This window comes from Jaculus jaculus, chromosome 2 (genome assembly GCF_020740685.1).
Source record: "Jaculus jaculus isolate mJacJac1 chromosome 2, mJacJac1.mat.Y.cur, whole genome shotgun sequence".
NCBI lineage: Eukaryota > Metazoa > Chordata > Mammalia > Rodentia > Dipodidae > Jaculus > Jaculus jaculus.
The window spans coordinates 148,576,622-148,591,109 of NC_059103.1; the positions used below are offsets into that span (position 1 = coordinate 148,576,622).

The 14,488-nt window shown below is 40.1% G+C and overlaps 1 pseudogene; it reads right to left on the reverse strand.

The window, feature by feature from the left end:
* Positions 1–2,130: 2,130 nt before the first annotated feature.
* On the reverse strand, positions 2,131–5,666 carry LOC101599575 (annotated as a pseudogene).
* Positions 5,667–14,488: the final 8,822 nt, after the last annotated feature.

Consider the following 14,488-nt stretch of genomic DNA (forward strand, 5'->3'; position numbering starts at 1 on the left):
CATGGAGTGCTGTTGGCTTGGAATGGAAGTTTTCTCTGACTTTTTAGCTCAACTGGAGGGGCTGCACTGGAAAATCTAGAGACTTAAACCATTATTCACTGGTTCAGGTATAAGACTTGAACTGCAAGTGTTTTAGGTTTGTTTAGTGGCTATTGAATTTGCATTGTTCCTGTATCTCCTTATTAAGTGTTGCAGCAGTTGGAAATATTTATTCTGTGTGATAATATATTGGTAGTATATAACTTTTTTGATTTTACAGGATTCACAGTTAAGAGAATCTTGAATCTCAGATGAGACTTGGGACTTTGGGAACTACCGTTTGTTGGTAAAGACTATGCAGATCTTTGAAATTGGACTGAATACAATTTACAATTTGAAATAACTAGTAACATTTAGGGCCAGGGGAAGAATGTTGTAATTTGAATATATGTCCCTCAATAGATTCAGGAGTTTATTAAATCTTGTAACTTGGATCTCCAGCCACTTGGTTGGAGGAGGTGTCACTGTGGGTCTAGTCATAAGGTATTACTGGGGGAAGATCTGATTTCCAACCTAAAGGTATGCAGAGTGCTTGAGTTCTGCCTGAGTTTCTAGGAGTGTGCTTGCTTGTGGTGCTTTTGGTAGCATTTCTCTCTGAATGGACCTGGGAAAAGGGAGTACCTTTTTGTGCTATTGTGGAACTTACCCTGGATCTGTAAGCTTCAGATAAATTCCATTCCTTCCAAAAACTGTGTCTTGTTTGGAGGTTCATCCCAGCAATGATAATCTGACTATGGCATGAGCTATCTGCTTGCTTTTTGTTCAGCTCAATGGAAGTCAACCATCTTGCTATTTATATACTTCCAGCTATGAGAGGAATGGGTGTACATTTCAGATTGTCACAAGCCCACCAGCCACCCAAGTCATGGCAGCAACATCCCCTCATAACCAGGGAGTGCACCCTCTGTGGTATATAGTTCCAGGGAACAGTTTGAATCTCAACTGTAACTGACATGTCAGTTACATCAAACACCCAGGCCAGGTAGGTTCAGTGTAGTGCATAGCAGCACTCTCTTCACTGGAGACTCTAATGAGTACTACAAGGCCACTAATTTTCTTTAAAAATAGACAATGGCATGGCATGAGGCCTGGCCATATCTCATCTTATGAAGACTGACAAAAGTGGTAATATTGTCTATCTAAAGGTGTAAAATAGAAACATAACAATCCCAAGTGAGATTGAGAAAGAGAGAAAAAGAAAGACAGAGTGTGTGTATATGTCACTTTGGTTTCTTTGAGTACTGAAATGACAAAGAGGATTCCAAGACAGCCTTTTCCTCCCTCTTCTGGCTTAATGTCTGCTCTAAGATTCAGAATGGGATGTGGGATTATCTTCTTAAAACCCTTCCTATTTTGCAGTAGCTTTGCCTTCTTTAGAACCTTCTAAGCTCTTATTAAACTTTTCTAAACCTGAAAGAAAGTACAAAAGAAAGAAAGAAAAGAGTGAAAGAAGGAACAAAAGAAAGAAGACAGAAAAATTATAATAGTGGAATGCAACAGGACTCATGTGTCAGGAGCAGTGTGGCTCTAGATTTGGATTTGTTAGCCATGAACACAGGGGCAGATCCAAAGTTGCCATGTCATACTCTACAGCAAGGATATAACATGGTTCCTCAGCTCAATCTGATATGCCTGGTATGGGATTCAGTGGTTAAGGGTAAAATTTTAAAGGTAGAATATTCATATTAGGAGGCAGCACTCAGGTATATGTCAAAAGCTGTAGGGAATGTTGGGCAACTAAGAGCTTAGTAGTATGGCTTGCCCATCTACAACATACCATGAGACAAAATTTTTTGGTCAGGGTATTCCTGGGAAGACCTGAAAATAAGAGAACAAAGTCATCTGCAAGACTGTGCATATATTTGTGTTTGTGTGTATGTATCACTAAAGTGACTACTTAGCCATTTGGGATTTTGGTAGTTTCACCACTCCACATCCCATAGCTGGTACATAACTTTTTGTTTCCATGGCCTCTTACCTGGAGATACATAGGATAGCTATGAGTCCATCATTATTGAGCTTTGAACCAAGATACTCACTGCAATACACAAACCCAACTGATGTGACCAGGAGCCTTGGAGGGGCCACAGGTCATGGCAACATGATATCTTTCAAGTTCTCCTACAGGGTCCTGTCCTTCACAGTACAAAACAAAGCACATGTTTTCAGTGTTCATGGAGGTGGTGAGGGGTTGGAACAGTTGTTTGCTAAAGTTCTGTCACTTCCTTACAAAGCATTGGACCAGGTAGAACTGAATATCCTTCGATAGTAGGGGACATTCTTGAAATCTGTGAAGTACTTCTTGATATTCACCTATTTCATGTCCTCCACAAGGAGGGCTGTCTTACCAAAGAAGAGGGTTATGGAGATGCTGAAGAACAGCATGTCCTAGTTACCTTATTAGTTACCTTATTGCTAAAGTACAGTATCAGACACAAATCAGTTGAGAGGAAGAAAGATTGATGTCAGTTGACCCATATTTTAAACCACTATGGAAGGAAATGCATAGCAGGAAGAACTTGAAGCAGCTGGTCACATTCAGCACAGTGAGCAGAGAGTGAAAAATGCTGCTTTTCAGCCAGTTTTCTTCTTTTTATTTAGACCATGATCTCAGTCCAGAGTTAAGGGAGCTTTTCTCACCTTATTAATCAAAATCAAGATAAACCCTCATAGACTTAGATAGAAGGTAACATAATCTACATAACCCCTCACAGGTGACTCTAGGTTCTGTCAAGTTGACAACAATGATGGACCATCACATCCACTATGGTCTCAAAGATGGTCATGGACTCCATTAGCTGGTAGGTGTTCCTGTCCTGGATGAGGATGTGGTCATGCTTATTGAAGGACACAATGAAGCATACAATATGCTCTCCTTAAAGCACTGGAACCACTTCTGGCCCTGGGACCACTGGCTACCCACATCCATTGTCTTAAATGGAAATTTCTTAATGATAATGTCATGCTCCATGATCTCCATTGTGGCCTTCCTGGATAGCAGGATTTTGTACTTATCAAGAAAGCAATTAAGCTGCTAATCTAATCAATGTTATCAAGGAAGTACTTCACTGACTCACCCAGCTGTGACTCACTGCTGTGTCTGAAGCCTTCCCTGATCCCAGTGAAATGAACTATTCTTTCCTTGTAGGTATTGTGTATTGACCCAAAGAATGGAATGGGCAGAGCATGAAGGGTTAACAAACAAAGATATTCTTATATGAGAATATAACAGATGTTCGAACAGGAACCTGTGAACTCAGTTCTAGATAGCAGCAGGTTTGTCAACTGAGAAGACCAAGGTATAACATCTGACTCTTGGTGGTAGCAGGTTAGCCAGCCCAGAGGACACAAAAGACACAGCTCTGAATCCTTCATGATAGGTTTTGGAGTCCCAATCCAAGGAAGCAATTGCCAATTGTTGCTGCTTTGAAACCTGGCATACCTCATGGCATCAGTCATGAGTGGCTGAACCTTGAGCCAGGACCACCAGAATAGAAGTCCTAACAAAGTGGGAGCCAGAGTCTGCAGAGGCAGGGTTACAATTGGTTCTTTCTCATAGACAAAACAGCGTTCAGACATTGAGGGAATAGAAGCCAAGTAGAATGGCCAAGGCCAAGACTAGCTCTGGCCTGCAGAGGCAGGAACGAGTTTAGTGTGCTGAACATGAGCAACTCCAGGGGTTTGTCAGTCCAGAACTACAAACCCTGTGCTCTCAGTGACAGGATCAGATGCAAGAACCCTGTTGCCAGTTGTTTTAGGGGACTTAGTTCTAGCAGCCCAAGTGCACACAGCTTTTGGTGGACAGGGTTGGTCCCCAAGGTTCTTGGAGGGAGTTTGATTTCTTCAGAGTCTTATGGATCTGTATGCTGGGAATGTGAGTTCTGGAGCTTTTATAAACATAGCATTTCTGATTTTGCATTCAACTAATTTACATGCAAATCAGGGGAAATCATGAGGCCCAAAGAGACAAGCATGAAAACCTCTCCAAATTCAGAAGTTTCTCACTAAGTGCTAAGTTTCCCTTGGTGCTATGACTACAGCCAGATTTTCTTATGGAGAAACAACAAACTTTCCTAAACCTACTCCAACCATAGCTCCCAGACTCTCAGGCAGATGGTGACAGAGAAGCAGTACTCACATGTCAAAATAATCACAAGCAGAAGGCCATGTGGTTTGTGATGTATGCTGAAGGTCTGCTCTGAAAACAGCTAAGAGGTGTCTCTTTGTACCCGTTACTTTCTCTTTGCTGGGACTAAGCATCTGACCAAAAGCAGCTGAAAAGAAGGTAGGATTTAATTCAGCTTAGAGTCTTAAAAGGAAATTCAATCATGTCAGGACAAACATGACATGCCCCAGCCAGAAGCCTGTATTGCATCTTTGCACCAGTGTGAAGGAAATACTGTGAATAAATTGGCTTGGATATCCAGTAGGACTGGACTAACAAAACTTCAAGGTTCACTCTCAGTAACATGCCCCTTCCAGAATTTCTCCATCTCCTGAGTTGCCACCAGCTGAGGACCAAGTTTTCAAAACCCATGAGCATATGGGGTGATTTCACTCAACCCACCACATCCTCTTTTTCCTTTCCATTCCGTTTCTGAAGAATGATCCTAACTACCATCAGACCATGCATGGGATGATAACTGCTGTGGTTAATTCAAGTTACAAGAGTTGTTGTGAAGGGACAGGAATCAAGATTCCACCAGGGGCCCATTGAGAGTTCTCTTTTTAAAGAAGGTTTCTATTCTAGGATACATCCATATGACCATTTGTAATTAATAGATTATAGACAATAAACAGCTTTCATTAATAAGTTAAACAAACAAGGTACAAATAATAGTGCCAAGTAAAGTACTAGCAAAGACCATGAAGAAGACAAGCAAGCAGGATGTATAATGCATTTTAAACTCAGAGTCTTATAACTGTCAGCTAGTTATGAATTTCATAAACATGGTCTTTTTATTGCATCTATTGATGCAAAACACTAAGGTCTCACCTCAAAGGGAATAAGAGATAATTCATTTTGGAACCAAATATGAGTGACTATAGCCCAAGACAAATTTAGATGACCTCAAATTCCATGTAACAATACTTTAACATTTTTTTCTTGAGGCTTTTATACTTATAGTACAAAAGAAGGTTGTGACCAAGGCACTATTTCAACACTGGTGGAAGCACAAAGCAACGTGGTAAAGTTGGCTATTGACTGCAAATGCTATCTGATGATCTCCTTAGTCTTTGGGTTGGTGGACGCCAGTGGTCTGATAGTACATCCAACAAAGTTTTCACCTGATCTCCTGATAGTCACAAGGATGTGAAACACAGGGGAAGGTGATGAATTGCTATTAAGCAGACAAAAGTCATCCGGAGATAATTGGGGTGCTGAGCTTCTAACATTTTATCTTTGTACAATTACAGAAGTTCTTAGATCAAAGCACTGTTCAGAATTCCCTTCTTCTATATGTCCTACCTACTTTATGTAACTATACATATACAATCCTTAACTGATCTCTCCTTATAAACTTAAACATTTAAATTTGTCCTCATCTTTCTCCAATTTGGAAAGACATAGTCATTTTACCTTGCTGCAAAAGCTTGCCACTCAAAAATCCTTTCTTCCCAAACATGTTTTATACCTACCTATTTTTACCATTTCTTTCTGTTTCTCTTACTTCATCTTTCTATTTCTCTACCCCTATTTTATCAAAATGGTTCACTCACAACTCTAAAGCCAATTCAGCATTCAGCATACTTCTTGTTGTGTATACCTTCTTTTCTATCACTCCTATGTTAAGGGTTTCTTCAAAGAAATATTCCTGTGCCCACAATTTTTTCAATTCCACCCATTCTTCCCATGCAACTTTCTCATTCCTTGCTGGTCCCACCTATATCACCTATTTTGTAACATTTGGATGTAGTATTTTCTATTCTTTTCTCATAAAAGATACACTTTTACATTCTCTTCTTTATGTTCTTGACCCAGAGATGACCACTAATTTGATGTAAATTAGCATAAAACAGTAGCAGAAAACATACCTCCTAGTGGAAATAATGAGTAATGCTATATTATGTAACTTCAACTGCTTATTCCTCATATCTAAGTTCATATTTCCCATTCCTCTCACAGTTAAGACTTCTGCATTCATTTCCTTATTTACCTTTCAATTAGCCTCACTTGAAGGTTCATAGGTAGTGGCCCTACAAGAACACATCTGGAAAATGACCTAGAAAAGAGAAGGAATGTCCATCAATCTCCTGAGTAAGGTGGAAAATGGGATATTTTGGGGACATGCTTCTCATCTACCTTTTCAAGAGAGGTCTTTACACAAGACCAAGCTGTTTCTTAACATCAGTTACAGGACATGACAGACAGTCCTGACCACATAGAGTTTATTATGTGTTGGCTCCTGACTACTACTATTCCCTGTTAGATAAAGAGCACTATCCAACATATTCCATGAGGAGAAAATACCCCCAAAACTCATGAAAAGCACAAAAATTTTCAATAATGAAAAAGGAGGGTGGAAGGAAGGATTATAACCATCTCTATGTGTAGTAGTTAGTGACTTTCTCATTGGTGGAAAAACAAACAAACAAGCCACATCTTCAGGGGAAAATGGTTTATTTCACCTTATGGTTTTTGGGAGAAGTTTCATAATGGCAGAGGAAACATGGCCACACAGGTAGTTGGGGATCTCACACCTTATCCTAGCAGCAAGAAGGAAGCAACAAGAGTGAACTAGCTCTGGACACCTAAGGTCAGCCCTCACCAATTCACCTCTTCCAGCAAGCTTCTACCTCCTAAAGGCTCCACCAGCTGGGGTCTAAATAAGAGGCTTCATCATAGATACTTGAAGCTCTGGGGAACATTTTAATTTCAAAATACATCACCATGGAGCAATTTAATTGGCCAATTACTATGAGGTACATGTGGGTTTTTTTTTTTTTTTTTATAGTGTAGGCTAGGCTTGCTAGCTCACAACTTTTTTTTTTTTAATTTTTTTATTTATTTATTTGAGAGCGACAGACACAGAGAGAAAGACAGAGGGAGAGTGAGAGAATGGGCGCGCCAGGGCTTCCAGCCTCTGCAAACGAACTCCAGACGCGTGCGCCCCCTTGTGCATCTGGCTAACGTGGGACCTGGGGAACCGAGCCTCCAACTGGGGTCCTTAGGCTTCACAGGCAAGCGCTTAACCGCTAAGCCATCTCTTCAGCCCACATGTGGGGTTTTGAGTCCCAGGGCTGACCCATACCTTCAACAGTATAGTGTAAGTTTAGTATCCCTGTGTCCTGGGATTCTGGCATAGTAATGAGTCTACTCTCCAAGGGGATGTCCAATGCCACAGGGGTGCCCAGTACTGTATGTGTGTTTCACTTTCATTCTTAATCCTTCATGTTGGATGGCACAGAGCAAAGCCACAAAGATAGCCCCATTTCCTTGAAGAAGAATGAATGACTCTTAAACCATCTCCAGAGGAGAACATCATATTAATAATGATACATTATATATTATATACAAAAGAGAAATACCAAATATATTTACTGAAGTGTGTAATTTTGCAATGCGTCCACCTTATATTTAAGAACAAATCAAATATCTACCATCCTTTCAAGAAACTAGAAATTGAGTGTTTACTCCATCAATTATTCCATAAGGCCAAAATAGCCCTATTGCTAATCACAAAGTCATCAGAACAAGACACTGCTATTGACAGAATGCTCTTAAATGTATAAACATGAATGTACTAAACAAAATGTATGCAAATTTAATTCAACAAAATATGTAAAGTATTTGTACTATAAGCAGTGCAGATGACTCCAGCTATGCAAGACTGGTTAACAATTGAAAACCAATGAATGTAATACCCTAAGCATAAGTCTCTATCTAAGCAATCCATATGATATTCATATCTGGTGTAGAATGAGCATTTGACAAAAAGAACACAAAATCATGTTTAAATTCTCAGAAAAATAGTAATCTAGGAGAACTTCCTCTTCTTGATAAAGACCTCCAGAATCACTTTAAGGGACATATTCCTTAATGGTGAGAAAGTTCAATTTCTAAAGTAGAGAAATGGAAGAATGTAAAGATAGCCCCACACCCCTTACTTCTGGTTTCAACATCATACCAGAAGTTATTACTGCTTCATTACAATAAGACTAGGAAAGAAAATGTGTCCACATAAGGAAGATATAACTGAAACTTACTTATGACACCTGTGCAAATAACAAACAATTGTTAAAATTTCTCAGCACATTCGCAAGTAGTCACCAATGTTTTCAATATTAAAAATTAATATTCAGGGACTAGAGGGATGGCTTAGTGGTTAAGGCACTTGGCTGCAAATCCAAAGAGCCTAGATTTGATTCCCCAGGACACAGGTAAGCCAGATGCACAGAGTGGCACATGCGTGTGGAGATCATTTGCAGTGGCTAAAGGCCCTGGCAAGCCCATTGTCTTTCAAATTAAATATATATATATATTTAAACAGTTACCATTCAGGAGTGCAGTTCTCTGAACAGAGGCCAAAGTTTGCAGGAGAGAGAGGCAGGCAGTGCAGAGCCTATCACCTTCTTCTCACACTGGTGGAAGCATCCGTGGCTTGATGCTACCACAAATGCTGAGCTCTACACTAGTTTGCCAGTGGCTACATGTCTCTTGTCTGTTTCCCAGATTCCAATATGAAGCCTCTTTTGCATAACTTGCAGCCTTAGCTGAATGTCTGCCAGGGTCCAAGCATAGCCCAGTGACCCATAGAGTCCTGAGTGTACTGACTATTCACAGGATATCAGGCAATGGTCAAGAGTGGCCAAAGACAGAATTGTGGTCAGGTGCCAGTATCAAGGGAAAGGTAAAGAAATGAAAAAAAAAAAAAAAAACCCACAAAATACAGATCTCTGCTTAATATCACAATGGACTGACAAAGACAAGATTTAGTCAAGAAGACTTCTAGTAACAATGGTGTGTCACCCCTGCCAGGAACCTTCATTTCTCCAAGAATTTCCTTTGCTTCTCACAACAGTTTTCTGTGAAATAGAAGCTGAAACAGGGGATGTGAGACCAACATTCCCAGTGGCAAAGCAAAGGGGAATTGATCACATTCACTCCAGAAATCCTGTCGTCTGTTTTGAGAATGGCAGCTGTGCTACGTGGTTGTAAAATCTGACAGTGTTTGGCTCCAGAGGGCTATAATAGAACACAGAGGCTCTGGAAGAAAAGGGAAGCCAGTCTTATTCAACCTTCTGAAGGCTTTTATTTATAGAGGCTTTATTTCCCAGTCATATTACCTTTCTGGGTCCTTGTCTATACATGAAAGGACAGAATGGCTAAACCATGAAGGGTGAACAAAATTATATCATATGTTACCTCACATAGACTGAAAATTATTTTTATGCAGATACATATTAAGGATTATTATTTCATCTTTGAGTATTGATCACTTTGTTAGTATTCAATACATTTATTTCTGTTACTATTTCTTGTTTTTTGATAGGTATTTCAATTAGTGTTAACATCATATATAATTTACAAATATATAATGGAGCATTTATATCCCTGGACTGTACACACTTTGGCTATTCAATAAAAAGGCTGGCTCTGTGGCAGAAAACTACTCATGTGGATCATCTTCTCCCAGTCTCCATATTTTCACTGTATAGACACTGATATCATTTTATACTACACGGTTTCTCAAGAATTCTGGGTTCATATACATCTAAAAATGAGAAAACACAATCAAAAGGAAGCCAGGCGTGGTGAAGCACACCTTTAATCCCAGCACTCGGGTGGCAGAAGTGGGAGGATTGCCATGAGTTCGAGGCCACCCTGAGACTACATAGTGAATTCCAGGTCAGCATGAGCTAGAATGAAACCCTACCTCAAAAAAACAAAAACAAACAAACAAACAAAAAATCAAAAGCAATCCTATGAAAGTGGGAAATTTTGAGGTTCAATTATTTGGACCTAGGCTTATGTCAGGCCCACAAAAATGATTTCCCTTGGTCAACCTTGTTTGTGAAATGGAGATGCCTGTATGAAATTATATCAAATATCTAAAGAAGAATAATCTTTGCCAATATGAGGCACTCCCCTTCCCACTCCTCCAATAGAAAGAAGCTCCCAATCAGAGAGAACTTATTTAGAGATCCTGCAGCACAGTGATCTCTTTAGGATGGTGGGTGTGGATCTGTCTTCCTGGAGATCCAAAACATAGCATAGTATCCACCTCTTGATAGAGATTCAATACATATTTGACAATTGAAGGAATGAGTCTGCTGAAGTAGTCACACAAAAAAACTGAAAAGAAGACTTATACTGATGTATCAATTGTATGTAACTGACAGTATACTGGTCCCAAAAAGAACATATATTCAGCAGATGTCACCAGGTAATGATTGATCCTTACTTAGAGTTTGGCTATGCTATATAAATGGGTAGACATTTCCCAAACTATGTGAAGTTCTCCTAGGTGCAGAGACTGCCACATAGGGACAATCAAGTCTCTTCTGTGTCCAAGCATGCCACTAAGTAACTCAGACTTGATGACCTGTTATTAGTTAGTGTTTCCTGGATTTAATAGTGTGGTAACTTTGCTTTCTTCCACTGCTACCAGTGCCAACTTGTGACATTTCTAAGTCTGTAATGATGAATTGGAGCCTAAATGAAACAAATGAGACTTTGCTAAGAAATGTTCAGAAGGGTCTGGACTATGTTCCTTGCGGGACTAGGCACCCATTTATCCTTTTTATCATATGTGGTAAGGTTACTATCAAATATGTGATAAGTTCAAAGATACAACAACTCCCCTTGTATAGTTTCTACCTACCCTTGCCAGTCATTTATTCTATATTGAGAATCAGGGATAGTGAGTTATATGCTTTGTGATTGTACCATTTTTTCTACATTTCACAGTTGATTAACCTGGGTGATTTCTATGTTACATCATATTTCTTTCAGTCCTTGTTACTTGACAAAGATGCTGTCACTGACTAAACTCTTATAAGGCCATCCTAAACTATTTTTCAGCTACATATGACTTTTGAGTCCTTCATCTCTGTATTGTGCAATTTTACAAGGAATCCCCTTGGTCATGCAAACCCAACTCCTCCTGCCTAGGGTTCACTTATTGATCACTTACTATGGACAAACATATATGTAGACACACTACTTATGCTAGCTCATTTAATCCTCCCAATACCTCATAAGATATTTCTTGTCATGTCTCACTTTTATGACAAGGAATGTGACGGGGGGAAAATAAAATGACTTAATAACTTACCCGGTGCCTTGTAAAATGAATCCCAATTTAACCCAGGTAAGACACTCACTAGTCATTCCTGTGCAATACCTACATTATTACTATTGTGCTTGGTAATGTTTGCTACATAAGTCAAACACACCAAGGTCTGTGCTCCCGTATCCACAATGACTTCCACTCAATGTCTTTGAATATGCCTTTCATGGTCTCTGAAGAACAGTGTGGTGGTTTGATACAGGTATGTCCTATAAACTTTTGCGTTCTGAAATCTAGGTTCCCAGCTGGTGACAATTTGGTAATTGAAGCCTCCTGAATGTGATGTCTTATTGGGGGAGGGCTTATCAGTGTTATAGCCAGCTTCCCCTTGCCAGTGTTTGGCACACTCTCTTGTTGCTGTTGTTCAGCTGATGTTGGCCAGGTTGTGATATCCAACCTCTGCTCAGGCCATTGTTTTCTCCTGCCATCATGGAAATTCTTCTTGAATCTATAAGCCAAAACAAAAGCATTTTCTTTCCACAAGCTGCTCTTGGTTGGGTGCTTTCTGTCAGCTATGAAAAGCTGACTGCCATAGTGAAATTGGTACCAAGAAGTGGGGGCTATGACTATAAGAAACCTAATTGTAGTTTTAATTATTTAGAACTGATTTGAGTAAGGTAATGTGAAAGGATTTGAAATCATCGCCTAAGAGATTCCTTGTATTGTTGTAAGTATAGCCTGATGGACTATTCTAGTAAGAGTTGAAATATCTGAATGCAGTAAGAACTATGGACTGAAATTTGGCTTATGAGTATTAGAAAGAACTTTGCCTGGACTGGGGTAGAAGCAATTTGTGTAAGAAGCTTTCTGTTATTCCCATGTCTGAGGGCTTGTTCAGATTTGTATTGTGTAGAAATGAACTGAAGTGAGCAAATGGATATAGCACAGAAATGAAATATTTGGGCCAAAACTGCTTCCCATTCAGCTACACTTGTTTGAGAGATTACAACTACAGAGTTTGGGCCATCTGACCTGCATTGAGACATCAGGAAGAATGTGGACTCTTTTGAAGTAAGGAACCTCAATCCAGGGAAAAGAGGGTCATTGAATTTGCACCATGGTTTTGTTTCTGGAAATAGCCATGGGCAATGTGAAGCAGGATTGTTGGATAATTTCATGGAGACCCAGTGGAGCCATGTGGATGAACCATGGGTTGCAACGTAGACCCAGTGAAGATGGCAGGACTATGGGATGAATGCCAAGGACAGCTTGTCACTGGTAAGAACTATTGAACTTGAAGACTTGTCACTGGTTAGAATTATTGGACTTGGTGATGTGTGGGACTTGAAACTGGAGAGTTTGATGTTTTCTCTGTTTGTTTTAAATCTTGTATTTGGTTTCTTTGCTATGCCTAATGCCATCTTTTGCAGTATTAATGTTTATGCTGGCTATTATGGACGGACTAGAGAGATTGCTTAGTGGTTAGGTGCTTGCCTGTTAAGCTTAAAGACCCAGATTTGATTCCCCAGATCCTACATACTCCAGATACACATGATGACACATGCATCTGGAGTTCATTTACAGTAGCTAGAGGCTTTGACATGTCCATTCTCTCGCTCTCCCTCCCTCCCTCTTTCTTTCTCCTAAATAAATAAATAAAATTGGTGAAACAAGCAAGGGTGATGTTTTCCTGTGAACCGGATACCAGCACAAAGGGGAAGGAGACCAACGCAGAGAAAAATCAACTCCTACCAAATCAGAGAGCCAGAGCCTCAGAGGCCCCCAACATCTCAGCACTGAAGCAGACCAAAAATGAACCCAACATGGCTCAGGGAAATTTTGCGGAAAAGGGGGCAGAAAGAATGTCAGAGTCACATGTTGGGTCATGATTTGCAAAGACATTTAGCATACCAATAACTGGGGACTAACTCCACAATACACGACCCATCTACATCAACAAGGAGGGTCTAATGGGAGGGGGTAGATCATAGATGAGCCTAAACAATGGTACCAAACTGCCTGTATTTGATGAAAAAAAAACTAATAAATCAAATTAAAAAAAAAAAGAGACTTTGGAATATGGAAATGTTTAAGCATCGCTGGAATTGGTAAAAACTATGGTGACTTTTTAAGTTGGACTGAATGCATTGCATTTTAAATCATGAATCAGTTTATGGGGGTCAGGAGAGGAATGTGCTGGTTTGATTCAGGTGTACCCCATAAACTTATGTATTCTAAATGCTTCCCAGCTGGTGGCAATTTTGTAATTGGAGCCTCCTGGAGGTGATGTATTGTTGGGGATGGGCCTATGGGTGTTATAGCCTGCTTCCATTTGCCAGTGTTTGGCACACTTTCCTGTTGCTGTTGCCCATATGATGTTGGCGAGGAGGTGAAGTTCACCCTCTGCTCATGCCATTGCTTTCCCCTGCTATAGTGGGGCTTCCTCTCAAGTCTGTAAGCCAAAATAAGCCTTTTCCTCCCACAGGCTGCTCTTGGTTGGGTGTTTTCTGCCAGCGATGTGAATCTGACTACAATATACACTGTGAATGATATTTGGAAACCATATGCAGGAGACAGTGCTTATTACTTAAACACATGGGTTTTCTGGCAACTGTAAACTAACATCCTTAGGGAGCTGGTTTCTCTCAAAATCAGCCTTGTGTTCAATCGTGGCCAGATGCGGATTTGAGACTAAAAGAAAAATAAAACGGAGTTGCTCTAGAGTAAACGTTGGCTTCATCACCTTGCCTGTGTACCACGTCAGGCTTCAGTGCTGAGGTATCTGCATGGTAACATTAGCATTAAAGCTTCTTGGGATGAGATTTTTGAGTCAACCAGTCTAGTACAGGTGATGGGCTTCATGGTAGAGGAGAAAGAAAAAGGAAGTACTAAATAGTGCTGTTTGGAAGATGATGACTGAAGATGGAAGAGTGACTGGAAAAGGGAGCCAAGTGAAGAGGGTTTATAGAGGAAGGTCTGGAAGGCCTTAATGTGTGGAACCACTAAGGTGGGGTGGTGGGATGTGTTCTTCAGAGGAGAAAAGTAAGTAAGGCAGAAAACTGAACAAGTTGGCTTGGGCAGGGAAATAGGACTAGAGCTGGCAAGCGGAAAAGGCATGAAATGATGCTTTGGGTAACAAGAGGGAAGTGGAGGAGGCTCAGGAAGACAAGGATGATTATGGGAAAATTCTAGGAAGTTTTTTTTTTTTTTTTTTG